Consider the following 21,673-nt stretch of genomic DNA (forward strand, 5'->3'; position numbering starts at 1 on the left):
TATGAATAAAAAATATCCTGATCTCTATATAACCTTTATACAAAATCCATTTCAGATATATTGTATAGCGTTACATGTGAAGAGCAGTACAATATCGCTTATAAAAGCTACCAGAGGGTCATAAATTTCTAATTCTATAGAATAAAAGCACTTTGCATATGGGGCAAAAGAGGGAAAGATTGATAATTGCATCTCATTAAATCATACATTTTACTCAAAAACACAATTAAGAGAAAGTGCAGAGAAAGATAGTATGTTTATGCAATACTTCTATCTTGAACTAGATTCAAATAGACACAGAGCAGACACGGAGAGATTCATGCTAAACATATAGTTATTTCCAGTAGATATAAGGAACCTTATAAATCAATAAGATACAAATTATTCATGAGGAAATTCATGAGAATATTTTCAATTTTTTATTGAGATTCTGTGGTTTATAATACTGTTAATAATAATGGTTTCCCATGGACATAATTCCAACACCATTTTCATCACCAGTGTACAAATGTCCTTTCCCCAAGGACCAAAATACCCTCCTTTTCAAAGCCCCCCCACCTCAACCCTATTGTGTGGATCAGTTATCCCATTATTTTGCCTTTGTTCCTTTGTTGCTACCTTACTGTGTATCATTAAGTTCCAGATATGATAGACCATTCTGATCATTTTCTTTCTGACTGAGTACACTCAGCATGATAGCCCATGAGAGAGATTTTAAATTACAAAAACAAAAATCTGCAGAGATAGTCAACCTCATACGTTATCATTAAAAGACAAGTTAAAACAATGAGTTATCACCATGTACCTGCCAATCGGTCCATATAGAAAGACTTAGCATACCATTTGCCTCATTAGAATAAAATGTGGCATTAAAACCCCAGTTAACTACAACCTCAGACTATATACAACTTTATTATATTTCTAAAAGTTATACATCCCTATATGACATAAAAACACATACAGAATGCTCAGGGTAGGCTGACTTGCTCTGGTTAAAACAGTAAATAACACAGACAGGTCAGCAGTAGAATTTATTTGAGTAGGTTCAGATAATTAAATACTATTCAATAATAAACAATGAATTCTTGCTATATACCACATGTATGAGACCAAAAAATGTAATTTCAAAGAAAAGAATAAGATGAAGTACATGCTGTATGATTGTTTATCAAATTTAAAACTAGGAAAAGCAACTTTAGTAGAACACCTTTGGAATTGAGAATTACTTGGAAGGGAATTCACAGATTTCTGTAGTAAGACTTTTTATATCTTGACCTATACATTCTATATCTTAGGTATTTACATTCATATTTTCTGTTATTACTGATATTTTCTGAATTTTAGTACAAAATGAAATTATTCCTCTTTTCATAAAATAGCATTGGAAGAGTCTACTGAAATCTGTAAGAGTTTAAGTATTGACAAAGATGATAACTGGGAATTAAGTCAGGAAGTATTTAGAAGATAAATGTGCCTGTCCATTTTCATTGATGAGATATGGAGATCAGCAAGGAAGAGAGGGATAGGAATCTAAGATTCATGGCAAGTTTGTTCCAGGTAATGATGATAAAATTAAAATGGTGACCAAAGTTTCAGGAAGATGTGGAGCTTGAGGTCCCTATGGAAATCCACAAGAATATCTCTGGGAGCTAATTACAGTTGGAAGTAAACTGGATCTTGCAGACAAAAGATGTGAACGTGGAAGTTATCAGCATCCCTGTCATGAGGGTTTTTGTTACGGAGTCACTCCTGAAATGCTCAAGACTTACTTCTGGCTCTGCACTCACGGGTCACTCCTGGCGGGGCTGGGAGAACCATGTGATGCCAGGGGTAGACTCAGGATTTTTGTGTTCAAGGAATGTGCCTTGCACACTGTATTATGCTCTCTCTCCCTCCCTCTCTCTCTCTCTCTCTCTCTCTCTCTCTCTCTCTCTCTCTCTCTCTCTCTCTCTCTCTCTCTCTCTCTCTCTCTCTCTCTCCCTTTCTCCATTCCTGGCCATAAATAAATAATGAGGAGTCTAGATAGAATCACTCACACATAGGACAAGGAACATGAAGGGATATGTGAGCAGTGCTTGAGAGAACATTGTGTTTAAGGGAAAGACATAGAAACAGGAGCTCATGGTCAGGAAATAAAAGGTTCAGCTATGGAAACAGGAAAAGAACATGTAGTTGTGTCAGAATCAGTGGTGAAGAGACATCAATTATGCAAGTGTAGTCCTAAATTGACGCAATAGAGTCGTATGACATTAGAGATAATATTAAGCTACATGTATTAAAGGGTATTGTGAGAAACAAGTAAAATAATACATAAAAAGTGTCAAAAAATTAGAAGGGATTACCTCTAGGCACAATAATTCTTGCATGTGCAAATCAAATTCTTTCCCAAGATGTTATGATAGGGACAAGTCTGATGGAAAAGCAGAAATGAACAACAAGGGCAAGTCACTGGATACCCCAGAGAAGAAAAAGAAGGGGCATGTCCCATCAAGATAGGCAGATAGGCACCTCCACTGCTCTGACACTGGGAGGAAGAGACATGGTGACTGACACATGTGCAGGAGTGGTGGAAACATCAAGGAAAACACCTTCCCCAATGCCACCGCAAGAAACTTAATCATTTCACCAGGGTTCCCATCCTTGAGACGGTCAGTGCAATGATCAGACTACACACTCATGTCTGACAAACACATCCCAAGTCCCTACTCCTCAAATTGTGATAATAAGAAATAGTTATTTTTGTGTGTATGAGGGACTCACACTAGTGGTGCTCAGGCTATTCTTGGCTCAGCACTCAAGGGTCACTTTGAGCACTGCTCAGGGGATCATACTATCTTCTGGGCTAGAGTGGTTAAGGTTTTTATCTAGCACGCAGCTGGCCACTGTTTTTTCACCAGTCCTGCCTGATCCCCATGAGTGCCACCAAGACCAATCTACAAGCACTGAATTGGGAGTAGTCCCCAAATACCAAACGGATGTCACCTCAACTTTCCACCCCCACACATAGACGGAGTTATCAAAAAACAGAACTTAACCTAAAAGGGATGAGAGTTTCCAAGGATGTCCAAGCAGGAAGGAGGAGTTATTACAGAGTGAACATCTTGTGTTCAGTGATCAAAACAGTTTGATCTATTCAGTTACCAAATGGTGCACTTTACAGGCAGGGCCATTGTGCGATTTCATATTTCTCTCTTAGCAGGACTGGATGGTAATAATCACCCATCTTACCTACAGAACTATTGTGCTTTAAAACATCCAGCATTTTATCCAAAGCTATGTGGCTGTGTCAGAGTCAGTGGTGAAGTAAAAAAATATGCATAAAAGTGAATTATTATAATGCAGTAGGGTGAGTTGGGTGTCACAGGCATGCAAATTATTATAGGAATTATAGATGGTCTGTTGAAAAAAATGGTACATGAGTTAGGTTTTAAATAAGAGTTTTTGCAAAAGAAAAGGGGTCAAAAGACAGACAGGGTTGAATAATGAATGCTCAAATGTTACCAGAACATATGTGCCCACAGCATACCTCTCAACAGAATAGAAAACTACTCTGTAGCTCTCACTTCTCTGCTCATTATCAAAAGATGGCTCCTTCTTGTATAAGCACAACTCATTCTTCTGACCGAAGTTATACTGGATCTGCTCCAAGCTTCCCTGAGTACACAAAATTGTCCTTCTGCACTGTCAAATCCCCAGATCACATCCGTAGCAGCTGTTTTCAAGATATTTTGTCAAAACTGCATGTCATGTGGGCAAGAAAAAATTTGTTGCAGGCATTTTTACATCTGGTTGACTCCAATCAAATCATCCAGAGACTAGGTAAAAACTGATAAATTTTATCAGTTTTAATTACTTAAAACAATTTTGATGGCCGTTTGAGTCTTCCCCCCACCCCCCCACACAGCAACTTAACACAAAGTTTCAGAAATAATAGGAAACAGATGGCAGAAATATTTAAGACTGATTTTTTTAAACAAACGATGATCAAGAGAAGATTTCATTTATTAAGCTTTTTTTTCTATTTAGGAGAACACTGCTCTCTATGGAAAAGGACAGTTTCAAAAAAAAATCAAGCCTAACTTTTAAAAGTCCCTTTAATCTAATTTTAACCAAAAACAAAGCATTCCTCCCAATTGGACTTTGATGAGGATAAGACTTAGCACTTAGGTGTCAGATGTCTGTGTTAATGGAGAAGAACATCTGCTGATGGAACCTGGGCCCTAGGAGGGGGTGGAGGGAGAGTGTCTCTGCAGATGCAATGCAGCTGACTGATGAGTGGGCACCTCTGAAGCGAGTGCCAGGATGCAGTCACTTGAGCTCGTGCTGATGCTTAGGTTGCTACTTACTCACTTCCAGGGCCTAGAGCCCTCTGGGCTGGTATGAAAGGGGCAGCATGCATGGCAACTGGGAGGGAGAGGAAAGCATTTTTCTGGGACAAGAGAGAACCTTGGAGGGCCAGGAGGAGGCTTACCTCTGGATGCTACAGTGGCCACCAGGCCCCCATTTCTTCTGCAGAGAAAAAATGGTGGAGAAGGAAGCCAATTCTGCAGGAGAATGCCCGTCCCTTGGGCAAAGTGGCCTTAGGCTCACCTTGCAGTTCTGAGGTCTATGATGCTCAGGCATTGCTGAGAATTGTCTAAAATATGAATATAAAGACACAGATGAAGATGTGAGTCTTTCCCAGTGATAAAACTCCGCTTTCCCCTCTGATGTTCTTAGCCACTCAACCTTCATGGATATTCTTTCTCCATTTAAGAGACTTTCTTGTTTCACGTTTAAAGTACCATGTTTAAAAGACCCAACAATGGGGAGGGACCTCACCCCAGTCTCTCTATACGTGGCCCCTAACTACCACGTGCATTAAATGAATGTTCTCTTCACTTGTCTGCTTAGTACTTATTCATGCGTTCTAGAGGTCTTTCCGGACCCAGAATCTCAAGTAAGTAAGTGATTTAGCCCAGGACTGAGAGATCAGCCTCTTACACGGTCCCAGACAACCACTGGGGCTGGCACCAGCAGAGGCTCCATTGCTCTTGGGTAAATGAATCAAGGCATTCCAAGCAGCAAAGATGCTCTCACTGTTCTCAAGTCATGTCCCTGCCTTCCAGGTGACTGACAGTGTTATTCCCTCCCCTGTGGTTGGGGGTGGCCTTGCTGCTGAGCACCAGCCAATGAAAAGTGAGAATAAGTAGGGGCCACCTCATGTTTCACTAAAACACACAAGGACACAATAACACATGAAAATAAACTTTTCCCTTCAAGCATCTGAAGCAAAAAAATAGCAAGAGTTAAGGAGCCACACAGCGGAAAGGGCTGTGGAAGGCAGCAAAGACCAGATCTTCCATCACTACTTGGAGACTAGAGAGAGACGTGGCTGCGAGAGGGAGTGCGGAGAGATGAGTGGGAGAGACAGGAGCAGAAGGGAATGAAGGCCAGTGTGAGACTAGAATGGGGAGCTTAGTGAGACGGGAACAGGCACATATGGAGACTGGAACAAATGGCAACTGATCACCAACCAGCTTAGCCCTTGCTTCCTCCTTCGTCCACCCATGGCACTGGCCGTGCGGGTGGGGGAGTGGCCCAAGACCACTGAAGGCAGGCAGTGAGAGAGAGAGCCACAGGGCTCCTTTGCTGCCTGGAGAATACACAGTGCTCTAAGGAGCAGTGAACAAGGCTCTCAAGCCATGAACCAGCACAGAGCATCTTCTGAGCAATTTCAAGAACACAAGTTACCAGGGGCCCGGGCAGGGACCGGGTGTTTGGAAATAAGTTGAAAAAGGGATGATTGAAATAGAGCTCAGGCATCTGAAATTCATCTGAGAGGCAGCAGGGGCTCTGGGCAGGGAAGGCGCTGAGGGAATGCCAAGAGCAGTGTGTGAGGGGAGGAGGCACTGGGCAGCGGCAGCCAGAGGCAGGGCCAGAGAGTGGCTGAGATTCGAAAAGGCTGATCTGAGCTCAGGCCTGGCAGTGAGGTATAGAGTGGGGGTGCCTGGGAAGACAAGCACTAGACGTGGGGTGGGGAGGAAGCCCTCCTCTGGGTTTCTGGCTGAGCAAGTGCATGTCCAGTCACGCTAAGAGGGGGACCAGACAATCAGTGGGCCGGTTTAGGGAAGGAGAATAGAAGGTCTAGGACATTAGCGAAGCGTGGGTCTAGGAACAGTAGAACACAGGAATCCCATCTCAGTCTTATGAGACTGCTGCGGAGTCAGGGCCAGGCCTTTTCCCACAGGACTCCTACTGTGACATAAGAACACACACGCTCACTCACACACACACACACACACACACACACACTCATACACACACATGCATACCCCTATTCTCCACATAAGAGTATTCCTCACCTCCACTTCTTCATGTCACTAACACTCACACCCTCTCCAGATATCAGGGAAAAAGCATGCAGTTGTGTGTCTGTAAGTCCTTTGTTAGCACCCACCTGCTGCTGCTGCCTCTTCCTTGGAGAAGGGTGAGGGACAGAGGCTACTAGGCAGCTCTTCAGAAAGACCCTCATCCTCCAGTACTACCCTGTCCCTATTTCTCCCAGTTCCCTTCCTGATGGCACCATCACAATCCCTGCCTGCTCACCTCTTTACTTCCTTCCGGACATCATCCTTCATCTCTGCACATCCCTTCTCCTCCAATTCACCCTGTGGCCCTCAACCCCACAACACTCACAACTATTATTCCTGTTGACTGTGTTGCCTGTCTCAGAACACTCAGTCATCAATTTGAGTGGAGATTCTCCAAGGTTACAGGGTCTGTGAATTGCCTGACTGACTTGTCATAAGGTCATGGAGGAAGTCCAGATTTTGCGTTTTTGAATTGCCTCCCAAGTAACACTAATATTATTAGTCTCAATCAAATTTGGGCTTTTTTGGTGGAGATGTGGAGGAGGTTGGTCACATCTGGTGATGCTCAGGGGTTACTCCTGGCTCTACAGTCAGGAATTACTCCTGGCAGTGCTCAGGGGACCATATGGAATGCTGGGGATCAAGCCCAGGTCAGTTGTGTTCAGGGCAAATGACCTACCCACTGGACTATCGCTCTGGCCCCAGGTCTCAATCAAGTATTATCTGCTCCCACTCTCTCCCCTGCCCCTCACCTACTTTAAGGGAATCCAACAACGTATGTGACCTCCAGAACCTCTGCTTTGACTCACTTTGGGCCTCTATGTTGGTAAGGCCATGGGATATTTGAATTTGATTCACTCCTTGAAACAGTCACCCCTCTTGCTTGTGGCATCAGCTCAAAATTCCTTGAGACTTATGCTTCTACTCTAAGAGAGCTTGTCAAGCCACAGCCATCCAGAGTGGATGCTGATAAATTCTATTTCATCCAGTTTACTGGAGTTGGACTCCTCACCATCCCTTTGAAGAGCCTCAGGGTACGATGAGTCAGTCTGTCCTCTAAACAACCCAGTTCAGAACTCTGCCATTATCCAGAGCTATTTGGAATGATAGAATGACTCTACTCACAGCGTCCCATGGGGCTGCCACTGGACACATTGCAGTCCATGTAACTAAGAAATTGAATGCTTAATTTTTATCTTACTTTAATGAATTTAAAGTTGCATTTAAAGAGCCACATGTCGCCTGTGGCTGCCATATTGGACAATACAGATCTATAGAAACAAATACCACAGAGACAGTCTCATCACACACCAGATGTTTCTCTGGCGTGTGGCAAATTGTAATGAGTTTGCAAAGCTATCACACAAGGCAATAAATTAGTGTGTGGGAAATCTGCCTGTCAAACTCAGATGGCCTGGGTTCAAATCCTGTCTCTGACACTTGCAATTCACAACCTCTCAAAGTCTCAGTGTGTCCATAGGTACAAAGAAGGCAATGGTGCTATTTGTCTCACACAACTGCTAGAAATATTACACAAGAGAATTCACTCAGAGCACTTAAGCCAATGCCCAATATATAAGTGCAGCAATGTTGCCTATGCAGAAAACACATAAATCCAAGATTCCAAGGTCAGGTGGCCTCAACTGATAGACATGTCACTCTGAACCAGGCACTCAACCTTTGCGAGTTTCACTGGGCCATTTGCAAAGTCAGGACAATGTCTACTGCTCATGTGGAGAGAACTGCATGTGTGAGGGTGTGGAGGAATCCAAGACAGAGTCAAACTCCTGCCTCCTCCATCTCCATCTCTGTCCCACTGTGCCCTCCACGCTGCATCCACACGTGCAGTCCCTGCTCAGCCCCTCTGTGGATGCTATCACTCTGCTTTGGAGACTGATGAGCTGTTACTAATGGGATTTTTAGAGGAGGGAGGGAGAAAGAAAGGAGCTCCGGGGCCTCACTCATCCTGCTGAGATTTTGACATAGACACAGATCTTAATAGAATTAGGCAAAGAAAGAAAAATGCTATGAATAAATGTGAGCACCCCTCACATATCATATCACCCAAGACCTCACTGTGGTTTTTTTTTCTGTTGTGGTTGTTCTTTTTTTTTGGCCAGTAAATACTCTGAGATGTCAGAACATCTCTCTGAAGGGACTCTCTGATCATGTCACCTGCCTTTTGACATCTTATCAACATTGCCCTGCTGCTGACAGGACAAAAGGAGATCTCATTTCCTGGAAAGTCAGATGACCTGGTGTCTGTCTCCTGATTGGCCTGCAACCTGTGGGGTCCAGTGACAAAACAGGCTCCTCACACCAGACAACCTCTTTGTTATCCACTCTTCTTCAGCTTCTAATATGCCAAGAGACTGAGTGAAGTTCTTTGGCATTGTGAGGACAAAATGAGACTATATGTGGTGGATCAACCCAAGAATGTTAACAGAAACTAAGGAGCAACGGTGATGATTATTATTAACAGTGGACTGAGCGATAGCACAGCGAGTAGGGTGTTTGTCTTGCAAGCTGCTGATCTGGGTTCAATTCCTCTGTCCCTCTCAGAGAGCCCAGCAAGCTACCAAGAGTATCCCGCCTGCACGGCAGAGCCTGACAAGCTACCCGTGGCATATTCGATATGCCAAAAACAGTAACAAGTCTCACAATAGAGACGTTACTGGTGTCCTCTTGAGCAAATGGATGAACAACAGGATGACAGCGATACAGTGATACAGTATCAGCAATATGCTAGGTGTCCAAAATAGATCCCCCCCACCTTTTAATCACATCATCCAATCATCATATCTGTTTCTCAGGAGACTGTGCATGGTTGATTAGGATGCTGCTTCTCTTGTCCTTTGTGTATCTCCCAAGTGCCTGGAGCACCACAGGTGCTCAGAGAATGTTTGTAGGAAGCAGACAGGCAAAAATAACTGGTTAAAATAAGCTAGTTCACGGTCTGCTTTAGTACCAAGTTTCTTCTGGAGATTCCACAGATAATTGTTTGCTCTCATGGAGTCTTCCTGCTGCTACCCTGCAGACTCATCCTATTAGCAACAAATTTAATCTTGTGACTTATATACTCTTCAATACACTTCGTACATTATGGAGTCCCTCAGGTCAAGCTCAAAGTCTTTAGTCAACTGAACCAGACCTTTGTCACCTGGCCACATCTTCATTTCTGTGTCTCTAGCTAGCTCTCTCCCCTTCAATTTTGTTTCTGAATAGAACTAAACTTTGTACCTTCCTTTCAACACCACCATGCCTCTGTCCCACTAAAGTGACCTTTACCCTCGAAAATTCTCATTTATCTTTCTCTGGTTGACTCAAATAGCCTTCCAGTGAAGCCTGTTGCATCAGTTGCTGCTTACTCCCAGAAGTAACAATAGCTGAAGCACCCTTCTTGGTCATCAGCAGTAGGGTGAGTGGTGTGCTAAACAACCTGATCTCTTAACAGATTCCTACACACAAATATAACTGAACGCATTTGGGTTCAATAGGTCTTGGTGGAACTTAGGAATGCACCTTTCTAACATGTGTACAACATGCTGTGGTGCTCTGTATTCTGGCTACTATCACCTTTTGTGTGAATAAATTGCATTACTGTTTACAAGGGAATGAGAAATTAGGCACCTCGTTACTGGTTGAATTCATCAGTGATGGAGACATCTTTTGAACCCTCACTTCTGGGACCCCAACGTGAAACCCCACATGGCTCAATCACAGCAGGGGTAGAAATCTACCCTACATTCACTCTGCTACAGGCATCCCATCAGCACTCACATACAGAGTAGCTCAGCTAACCCTCCTTGTCTTGGAGGCAAATTCTCTCACTACCTCTTTAGAACTGACAGGAGATGGGCACAGAGAAGGTACCTTCACAAGTTGCATTACAGTGGAGAAAAGGACCGAAGGGCAAGACAGCAGGACCCAAATGAAGAATGACTCTTTCCTTAATGGAATCTCCCAGAGCCTTCATAGTCATTCTTGCTTAACATGTAAGTCTTCCAGCCACACTACCAGCATCTTAGAGCTCAGAGAAATGGCCTCCTTTAACTCTGCCTCCCCATCCTAGCTCCTGGCAAAACGCAACCAATGAGCAGGCACACAAATATATACAAGGATAAAGGAGTAAATAAAAAATAGAAAAAGTAACACACACTGTCACTCTTCGGTAAGTATATTGCCCCTTCCTATCAAGGGCAAGACTACATTTACAGAATTATCCACAGTGAGCCTCAAGGAGGTCAGTTTGTCTTCACATTTAAAAAGTAAGAAGCAAAAGTACAATGACAAAACAAAAACCACTTTGTCCCAGAAGCTGTGGGCTGGCATTCAAAGAAGGTTCTGTAACCCAGCACAAGACTGCAGGTTTGGCAAAAGAAGGCTCCTACCCTGAACTAAAACTGCTTTTTCTTGTTTCCCTTTTAGATAATTTCTCTCTTTTCTCTGTCTACCAGGGGGGTCGGTCTAGCGGATGCTATTCAAACTAACAGCTGCAAAGGGGGAAAAAAAAGAGAGGGAGAGGAACTTTTCGGTTGCTTGTAATCAAGGGTAAAAATAAAAGAGGCACAATGAAAATTAAGGAAAATAAACAGTGATCAGGCCTTTTCTTCTCCACTTGCCGGTGGATTCCTGCTGCGTGTCCAACAATGGCAGAACAGGACTAGGGTGGAGGATTCCAACACCGCCTCCCACCCCCAGCATGCAAGGACAGGAAGACGCCTACACAGCACCAGAGGGATGGCACTGGGGAGACATGACTCTCACAGCCCCCTTCGCCCACACTGAAGGGGAGGCTGAGGCCACAGAAGGAGCAAGTTGGTTGGGAGGGTGGCCCAGAAGGAGGAGGGGCGGGACGCAGTGGATGCTGCCGGGCCCTTTGCTCAGAGAGAGGCTGTGCCCTCAGGGATCCATCCGTTCAGATCCAGGGCCTCGGTGGGTGAGGGTTCGAGACCCACAACTGCCTGATGAAGTTTCTGTTCATCTCTCTTCCCCCCATATCTTGTGGGGTTGGCTGTTTTTTCCTTGTAAAGTTCTACCAGTGCCTATTGCCCCATTTTTCCTATTTTTGGGGAAATGATTTCTTTTCCCATTCTGTGGGCTGTCTTTGTATCCTGGTTGGCAACTATACTTCTTGGAATATACCCCCAAGGTCCCCAAACCAAAATAGATAAAAAGGCATTTGCATCCCTGTGTTCCTTGCAGCACTATTCACAAGAGCCGAAATCTGGAAACAATCCAAGTGTTCAAGAATAGATAACTGGGTAAAGAAACTGGTATACACACACAATGGAATATTATGTGGCCATAAGAAAAGATAAGAGCCATGCAGTTAGTTGCAACATGGAAGGAACTGGAGAGTGTCATGCTGACTGAAATTAGTGAGAGGGAGAGAGAACAACACAGAATAATCTCTCTCATATACGGGATATAAAAAAACATAATGAGGGAAGATCAGATACACAAAGAAAATGGAATCAAAGAACGTGATAACTGATGTTCAATAGGAAGTGTACCATTTGAGGGGTTAGGACAAGGAGAGGCAATATCAATGGTGGAGGGAGACATTCAACCAGGAAGAGGAGGTGGTGCTGAAAAGTGATAAAGTATTATGTATGAAACCCTATCAGCAGTGTTATTGTAAACCACAGTGCAAATACTTACAAAAACACAAGGAAAAAAATACTACCTCTAGTAGAAGCAGACTGGTGGGTGAGAGGCAATGGGGGAAGAGGGACATTGGTGAAGGAAAATGGACCCATGAAGGGATTAGTGTTGAAATATCAAGTGTTTGAAACCCAATTATAAATAACTTTGAAATTTCACAATTAAATAAAGTGATTAAAATAAAGAAAAGACAAAAAAGAACCGCAAGTGCACTAGGCAAAGTGTTTCATCAGGTCCTGTCCTGTTCCCTCTTTTCAAGGCCTTGCACCACCACTTCCTCAACATCCCGGGTCTTAGCTTGGCTCTGAGATTTCACCAAGATGAATTTAGCCAAGTTTAGTGGACTATAGCTTTCAATGAAGACAAGAAACCCTACCTTAAGCCTGGTCCTCTGGCCTCTCATTAAATATGAACTCCTCCCAGCAGCACTAGGACATAAGCAGACCTATGCTCATCTTACAGAAAGGTTCAGAATGGGACATAAAATTCATAAGTCCATGTCTGGGCCACCCAGTAAAGACGAGGAGAAAACTTGACTTTCCCAGTCTCATTTATCTAGAAAATGACAGAGTTGAGATCCTCATTCTCTCTCTTTGGATACTCATTACCCTATCCTATTGGGTATGTCCCCTACTCAAGGCTGGGAAATAGAGCACCACCGGGAAGAATCATAATGAGAATGGGGATTGCTTTGAGAAGCTGCCTTCAGACATATGTGATCAGATGCAGGAAACAGAAGTAGAAAACAGGAAGATGGGCACTGCTGGGAGACCAGGAAAAGTGTGAAAGGCAATAGAATGGAGGAGAGAAGAGGAGAGAGGAAGAGTTCAGGAAGTCAGGCCCCGTAGAGGGTTGCCCAGAGCCGGTGCATGGCAGAGTGAAGAGAACTGAAAGTGAGGAGCAAGGAAGAGATGAAGGTTTCCTGGAATCAGCACGTGGGAGTAGTCAGAATTTCCCCAGGAGCCATGGGGTCTTGGCCTGGGCAGGCTCTGCAGTGATTACTGTAGCCCTCTGCCTCCCCAGTCCTGGGAAAGCCACTGACTGGTTGCTCATCACCATTTTCCCCTGGGAATGCCTTACTCATGGTTATATTTGCCAGGAAAGGAGATATGGTGAAACTGGCCCTGGTGCAAATACAAAGACCTGGTCATTGAGCTCCAATGAGACCCATTCCTCAAGTCCACCAGAGCTCCAGGGTTGATTCCTGAAGCCAAAGATCTTTGATAGTAACCACATTTGCATCCCAAACCTTTGTACCCAACTCTCCATCTCAGATTGGGTTTCCAGAGAACTCCCAATTTAAGATAGTCCCCATTGCCTCAGTGCTACCACCTTCACGAGTTCCTTAGAGACAGCAGAATTCAGAGCAGATGAGAGGATGAGCAGGTGAAGCAAACAAACACCTCCAACTGGTCTCCAGTCCCCAGATCCTCCTGTGCAACCAGATTGATCCATGCGCCCAGGAACCAGCTATAAGATTTCCACACTGGCTCTAGCACCAGCCGTTCAGCACAGTCTAATTGTGCCAAATTTTATTTGAGTCTTCGCTGGGACTGTCACTTCATCCAATTAAGTGGAGGTTACAGAAGGATCCACTTGTCATTAACGCAACTCCTCCTTGTGCTAAATGCTCCCAGAATCTTAACTACCAACCAGGCATGATCGGAAAAGATGGCTTCGGTGGTGAGGGTTGTATTTCTCTTTCACAGAGACAAACTCTGCGACTGGCATGCACCACCCTTGTACAGAAGCTCCGTAAATTAGACGGGCCTAAATAAGTCAGGCTGGAGACAGGGATGGAAGCAGAATGCAGATGAGCTTTCACCACCAGAGTGGCACTGCCTGGGAAGGAAGCCCAGCGAGTGTGGAAAACATGGTGCCACAGAAATGCCAAGCATATAGCCAGGAGAGGCTTCCCAACCTACTCTTTCTTACCTAACACTAACACTAACACTAAGACTTCCAATAAGCTCCTTCCACCCTCCTCCGGGCCTCTCATGCCTTGCATAATCCACTCCAAGCTCTTACCACCGCTCATGCTTTTGATTATTCAGTGAATCCATTCTAGTTACCTTGGCTGTCTTTACTTTCTTCAACAAGCTTCTCATTCCCACCTTTCAGGCTTCCTACCCACCACCCCCTTCACTTAAAGGTCTTCTTCCTCATTAAATGCTTTGACATCTCATCATCCAGATCTTCGATTGACCGCCACGCTCTCTGAGAAGTACCTCCACAAAAGAGGTCTCCCAGTCACTAAATTATACTTGATCCCACAACATGCCTCAATTAAAATCTGCAATAAGATGTGAGCTAAGTAATCTCTCAATATTCATCTCTCCTGATAGAATGCTGTGGTCCAATATGGTAGGTAGCTATTCACCATGTAAGACTACATAAATGGCTGAGTATTAAATATAATTTGAAATGCAATTCTTCACTCACAATAGCCATCTGGAAAATAAATGCTCAGTGGCCTCACGGGGCTATAGAATCACAGCTCTTCATTTATACTGTCACAGAAAGCACAAGATGACAACAAGCTTTTCAGCTTGATCAACCCCTCTATTGCTGGGGCCTACCACTGTGCCTGGGCTTACAGGGACCACTCAATAAATATTTGAGTAAATGAATGAAAAAAAATTAATAATACCATGTTCTAAAGAAATATGCTCAAAAGAGCTACGAGGTATGTCCATCTCTGTCTGGGGAGTGAAAGAAGGCATCGTAGGCAAAGTGACATTTAAACTGAGCTTTGATAACACAGTGAGAAGGTGCCCAGGCCCAGAAGAGAGAGACTAGCCAAGGTAAAGTCCCTGGAGGATGAAGGATCATGCTGACTAATGCCTAGGGATTTGGTAGGTTTCTTGGTGTGGTGTTCGAATTAGAATTAAAGTGAGAGCTCAGGTTTCCTTTCCTTGAATGTCAGATGCTCAGGGCAAAGATCTTTGCTTTAGTGGCCAGAATTTAAATGGGTGCTAGTGAAGCATATCATAGCAAAGCAAGAAAATATACAGTGAGTTTTTCAGTCCCGGCAACCAAAGAAATGCAGATATTCCATGTACAGACAATGTCATTGAATAAACTGTCAGAAACCCTTGGTCCTTTTTCTAGTGCGCAGTTTGTGGTTGCGGTGCTAAAGATACGTTAGCCCACACAGATTGCACGAGACGAGGGACCAAGCTGGGGTGGATAAATACAAGAGCCGACCTCTTTGGCTTCTCAGCTTGAAAACACAGGGGGAAGCCTCTGGCAGAAGAAAAGCTGACCACTCTATGTGATGCCCAAGCCTGCTTTCTAACAATGGCCTCCTCCGAAGCCTTAACCCTTTGCCCTGCGATGATGTGTGAGTCCTGAAATCTGCCTGGGAATAGAGTGGTTCAACCTCAGGCAGTTAGGAGTGTAGTGGGGCTCCCAGGGAGACAAAACCCTGGGTGCCATGTTCCTTCCGGGGAGAAGGGTTAACATGCTTCTGAAATATGACTCATTTACACAAGCAAACAGATCTGAACACGAGATGGGAGGAATTCCCAGAGCATACCCACCTCTTTGATTTGTCTTGTGAGAAGAAAAAGAAAATGAAACAAAGACATAGAGAGGGGAGTTGGTAGAAGCCCAGGAAGCTGAACTGCAGGAATCACCTCCTATCTAACCTTGCGGGGCACCCTCCTCCGTGCCAGCCCCGGGTCTTTTGCTGGGAAGATGCTGATCGAGCTGTAACTGGCTGGGGAGCTCATTAGCACCTCACTGGAGCCAAGGGCTGCTTGCCTTCCAGGAGGTATTTTGAACTCTCACATCAGTTCCTTCTTGCAATCAACAGAATGTTTTTGCAGTCACTCATCAGTCTTTCGAAGCTACACATTTCTAAGAAGACCCATCTGGGTTTCGCTGTACTTAAGCTGTCTCTTCATAGAAACCAGATTCCAGCCTTTGCACATCAGTCCTTCGGACCTCTAGCACAGCATGACACGTATCTGGGAGAAGAACCTCCTGGGATGATCTGGGAGTAAGGATCCAGCACTCATCTTGGTGTCTGCGCAACGGAGGCGGAAAGTACTGGTGATAGTAAGCATTGCCTGGACAGATTTTCCAGGCAGTTCCAGAGACGGCTTTGGAGTTTCTAGTAGGAATTTGATTCTGAAGGCAAGTGTGCCACTCAGAGGAAGGCCTCAAACCACTGTGTCTGAGATGTGCTTTCCTTCATGCTTCCTTTGCTGCTTTCAGCAACTCAGAGTTGCCCTGCCTGTGGCCATGTGGGTCTGGGATAAACTTAAACCTGTCTATGTGTGGGGCTGGAGTGATAGCACAGTGGGTAGGGCGTTTGCCTTGCACGTGGTTGACCCAGGTTCAATTCTCAGCATTCAATAAGGTCCCCCAAGCACTGCTAGGAATGATTCCTGGGTGCAGAGCCAGGAGTAACCCCCGAGCATTGCCAAGTGTGACCCAAAAAGCAAAAAAAATGTTTATTAAAAAAAACCTGTCTATATGTACTTCTCGACCAATTCCTCCAACTATCATTTTCTTAGTGATCCCTTCTTTATTTCAGCTGTCCTCTCCCCGCCCGCTCGTGAGGCAGGCTTCCAACTATGATAAAGGACCAAACATGATAACCTAGCAGTATCTGTATTGCAAGCCATAATGCTCAAAAGTAGAGAGAGAATATAGGAAATACTGTCTACCATGGAGGCAGGGGGAGGGTGGGAAAGGTGGGGATATACTGGAGATATTGGTGTTGGGGAATGTGCACTGGTGGAGGGATGGGTGTTTGATAATTGTGTGATTGTAACTCAGACATGAAAGCTTGTAACTATATCTCTCGGTGGATCAATAAAATAAAAAAAAAAACTTGTCTATATGGGGGATGATGAGGGTGAAGTGAGCTCAGTTCTGGCAGGCAGGCCATAATTGAATGATCAGAGGACTGTGAGACAGAAATGTTCATGAGCCCTCGGAAGTCCTAGGGTAGCTGGGGATGAATGGGTAAACCACTGGCCATAGCGCAGCAGCACAACCTCTAAGCAGCCAGTTGGTGTGGCTGGTCTTCAAGGTCCCTGACCCCAATCTGAATGGACAGTGATCGATCCTGCTGGGCTTCGCAGATTAAACTCACAGAAGAGCAGAGTTCAGCAAGATCCTAGAAGAAAAGGCTCTAACCCGAACCCATATGCAAAATGAAGTGACATTTACCACCTCAAGATCACCTGTGAGATTTATCTATGATCATCTTTTCAAAGTGATGGATTTTTGACATTATACTGATGTAAGAAAATCTGTGTTGATCATCTGATTTTGCTGTTATAAGTGTAAAACCATGACAGAATGACATGGACAACTCTGAGATAGCTTTAGCTCTGAAAATCACTTGATGTGGCATTGAAGTCAGTGGGGAGACTAATGCACTATAAAATTTATTAAGGGGGTTTTAATTATGTGATATACTATGAGGAAATAACTGATGTAATATTGTTTAGAAAGAAAAAAGGGGTTATAAGCATGTCTCTGTCTGGACCTACCCATGTGTTTATGGTTGGTTTGGGGGCTATATCTGGCTATTCTCAGGGATTACTCTTGTTTTTTTTTTTTCTTTTTGGTCATACCCGGCGATGCACAGGGGTTACTCCTGGCTCTGCATTCAGGAATTACTCCTGGAGGTGCTCGGGTGGACCATATGGGATGCTGGGAATCGAACCCGTGTCAGCCGTATGCAAGGCAAACGTCCTACCCACTGTGCTATCGCTCCAGCCCCTCTTAGGGATTACTCTTGACACCATTCTCAGGCATAACTTCTAGAGGGACTCTTGGCACTATATGCAGTGCCAGGGATTGAATCTAGGTCTCTTACATGGTGCTCTATCTGCTGTACTATCTCTCTTGCCACTTACCATTGACTTAAATCAGAAATGTGTATAGGGGGCCGGAGTGATAGCACAGCGGGTAGGGCATTTACCTTGCACGCGGCCAACCCGGGTTCGATCCCCGGCATCCCATATGGTCCCCCAAGCATTGCCAGGAGTAATTCCTGAGTGCAGAACCAGGAGTAACCCCTGAGCATCGCTGGGTGTGACCCAAAAAGCGGGAAAAAAAATGAAATGTGTGTAGATGCATGTGTGTGCATGTGCATGTGTGGTCGTGTGCCTGTACTGCTGGGGAGGGGAATGAAATACTCCAATCCCAGTTAAGAACCAGGGTTTATTGGCCAGAGAGATACAGGAGTCAGGCACTTTCCTTGTAAGTGAACAACTTTGGTTCCCAAGTCCTGCCAGGAGTCATCCCTGATAAGATCCAAGAATAAGCTTTGAACACAGCCAGATGTGACCCCCCCCCCCAAAAAAAAAACAAGAAGAACAAAAACAGGTGTCTTTCTAGTCTGGAATCATTTTGAAAATTAGCTCAGCAGGTAGGGTGTTTGCCTTGCACACGGCCGACCCGGGCTTGATTCCTCCGTCCCTCTCGGAGAGCCCGGCAAGCTACCGAGAGTACCCCGCCCACACAGTAAAGCCTGTCAAGCTCCCCGTGGCATATTCGATATGCCAAAAACAGTAACAAGTCTCACAATGGAGATGCTACTAGTGCCTGCTCGAGCAAATCAATGAACAACGGGACAACAGTGCTACAGTGCATACACATATACATACATGCGAATGCATACATGCATACCAAATAAAACGGATGCATTGGTGAGCTTTTTCTGCAAGAACAAACACCCCAAATCTTAAAGACATAGACACTAGTTTCTTGTTCTCAGGACTGCAGGTTGGTTGTGCTTGGCCAGGCCTCGGCTGAGAACTCTACATTGAGTATGAATCAATGTTCAATATGTTGCTTATTGAAGCGATGGGGCCGAAGAACCTGCTATTGTTTTGTACTTTGTGGCAATGGCCAGCAATGTGGGAAAAGGCAGAGTAGGAATGCATGACGTCTTCTGGGAATTGGCTGCTTTTCTACCTATACTCTAGGGTCACCATGTCCAAACTCTCAACGGAGCCTATAAATTGTGTCCTGTCATAATGAGTGCAGGAAAAGGAATCATCTGCAAAACACCGTTTCCAGGGGGGCTTTCTAGAGCAATGTATGCCCAATATGACCCATGTGGATTAACTTTAGGAACAGTCTAAGTTAACACTGCAGATAACTCACTAGTGCTTGAGTAAAGTGCTGGCAGAACTGGGAGTGTGGGGAGAGTGCAGACTGCTATGTGGGATGAATCCTGGGAAATCTGAATTCTTTCTGTCCAGTCCAGACTGACTCTATGAACTGAGATGGGGTGGGTGAGGAGACAGAGAGGCCAGCAGCAAGCCAGGCAAGACCTTATGGTTCTCTTTGGGACCACGAGGAATTGGCAAATGTGGCATCTCATAGAAAAGTCAGCTTTGGTCATGTCGACTCACCTACTACCCACTCGTCCTGCCCTACTGACTCCTGACTAAACTGAGGTGATGCACAGCAACTAGACAAAATTCACAAAAACACCAAACCCTATGGATGAAAACTCAGGGGAACCCTTGAGAGTTGAGCAGGTCAATGACCCACCTTGCTGAAGCACCCACAGCTGCACCCACACCCCACCACTGCAGCCACACCAGGGGCTCAATGCCACCACTTCATGAATATTCTCTGCAGAGACTCCCAACTGCAAGTAATTTCAGGGACCTCGGTTTCCTGGCTGAGAACTCTGAGGCCTTCTTGGAGTCAGGGTGGGTAGCCTCCCCCCACCCTACTCCATACTTCCAGAAACCCCAGAAGCCACACCCACCTCCCACAAATCTCATGTCAACTTCTTGGCCCAGAGCTTGAGGTCTCTGGACCTCATGGCTGCACTTTCTAATTCCTCAATAATGAAATTCCAGTAAAGGTACCCCAAATTAGATGGGAAAGTAACATAGATGCCAACTAAACGCAAAAAAAAAAAAAACAATAACACAGAAGGCTCAACTAGCAACAAACAGCTTAACAAATTCTTTAGACAAGGACTTAACAACCTTGTGATGAAAATATAACAATTTTCACATACATGGATTTTATACTTAATTTAATATTTGAGCTTTCTCATAGATAACAAATGGATATCAATTTCAACTCTAGAATTATTTCAACAGTTGGAGCATTTGTCTACACTAAATTAATTCTAAATTTTTTTTAAATAAATAAAGAAAAGAAAAGTCAGCTCATGGCTGGGTCAGGATTTACACCCGGTGCCCCTGACCACCCGCCTGAGATTCAAGTCCCACTCTACCCTTCTGAGAGAGCGGGTTAAGCGGGGTGTTTTTCCTAGATATTTTTCTTCTCAAAATTTTTTTTCAATGTTTATTTTTATTTCTTTTAGGCTGAAGCTTAGCTCCCAAAATAGACTATCTTTTTCAGTAGCCCTGTCATTAGCAGTTGCTACAAATTCTCGGTCCCCTATATGCAAGAGCCACACTGGAAAAGAGAAGGGAGAGAAGGAGTCCCCACAGAGCCATCATGAGGACTGCGGCCGCAGCTCCCAGTACTCCTGCTCTCTACTAGGGCCTGGCCAGGACCCAGGCCTCCCCGGGGCTGCCCAAGGCTCTGTGGCTGTTGCCAGCGCTCTGGCACAGGCTCTCCTCAGTGCCCGCGTGTATGCTTCCCCAAGGAGATCTTCCACTCTGCTCTCCCCACAATCCCCGCGTCCCTACACTCAAGCTGTGTGTCCTATACCCAGTCCTATACCTATACCTATTTTTCTGCACTGAATCTCTGATTTCTCACCTAGAAAGGGGAAACAAGAATAATCATGGATGCTGGTTTAGGGCCAGGGGAGGCTTCATCATGCTGTCCCCACTCAAGTTGTATTTGCACTGTATTTATGCAGACTCAACTTACAGGCTTCCTCAAACACACCAGGGACCCAGGAATAAAGAGATGAATTGGACACACCTTGAAAGACCAGGCTAGCAGGAGCTCCTGAGAGGGAGATGGAGAGTTGGGGCACCTCGCCTAACCTTTGCAGGGTGGTGGGGAGGAGGGGAGAGGACCAGGACAGGAAATGCTCCTTGATCACCTGAGTGGAACTGCTGTGAAAATATCAACAATAAACATAAGGATATTGGAGAAGGGAGCTGCAGGGGCAGAAGCAGAGAGACTGATGGCACCAGTTTGATGGATTTCCAGCCTGCGTACAGTGCAAGGATCTAGAAGGAAAAGACTATAGAAGGATTTCCCCTTAAAACAAAAGTAAGCATTCAGCACTGAAGAAACCTGGCGGGCACCACAACACTGGAGAATCCTTGGGGCCCCATACCGAGCCGATATCTCCAGGACGCCCCAGGTGCATTCTCCTCACCTTTGCCAGATGGAATCCCAGCGACCATGAGCTTCTATAAGCATGGCTCAAGTATGTGGCTATCAGGACTATTCCTCCGGCTTACGTGGTGTGCGACCTTTCCTAATATGCAAAGTGAGCAATGGAAAATAAATGACCTAGCATCTGCCCCTTCTCAAAACTAGAGAGAGAGCCTCATGAGATAGGAGGTGGAACCAGCCCCTTTCCCCGCCCCGATGAGGCCCCGAGTCGCCGCCCACGAATGGCTCCTGGCTCCTGAACGGCCATGATCCCAGAGACACACAAACCAATCTCTGGAACCCAGAGGCTTCTGACAGAAATCCCTCCAGACTTATTACTAAAATATCAGAAATCC

The 21,673-nt window shown here is 45.0% G+C and overlaps 1 protein-coding gene and 1 non-coding gene across 16 annotated transcripts in view; one reads left to right on the top strand and one right to left on the bottom strand.

The window, feature by feature from the left end:
- PTPRT (protein tyrosine phosphatase receptor type T) overlaps positions 1-21,673 on the bottom strand; it is a 1,130,358-nt gene that overhangs the window by 660,213 nt on the left and 448,472 nt on the right. The window lies entirely within an intron of this gene.
- Positions 17,235-17,351, top strand: LOC129405374 (small nucleolar RNA SNORA69). Its single transcript, XR_008630526.1, has one exon. It is a non-coding gene; the product is annotated as a small nucleolar RNA SNORA69 (small nucleolar RNA).

The sequence above is a fragment of the Sorex araneus genome, chromosome 5 (assembly GCF_027595985.1).
Source record: "Sorex araneus isolate mSorAra2 chromosome 5, mSorAra2.pri, whole genome shotgun sequence".
Lineage (NCBI taxonomy): Eukaryota > Metazoa > Chordata > Mammalia > Eulipotyphla > Soricidae > Sorex > Sorex araneus.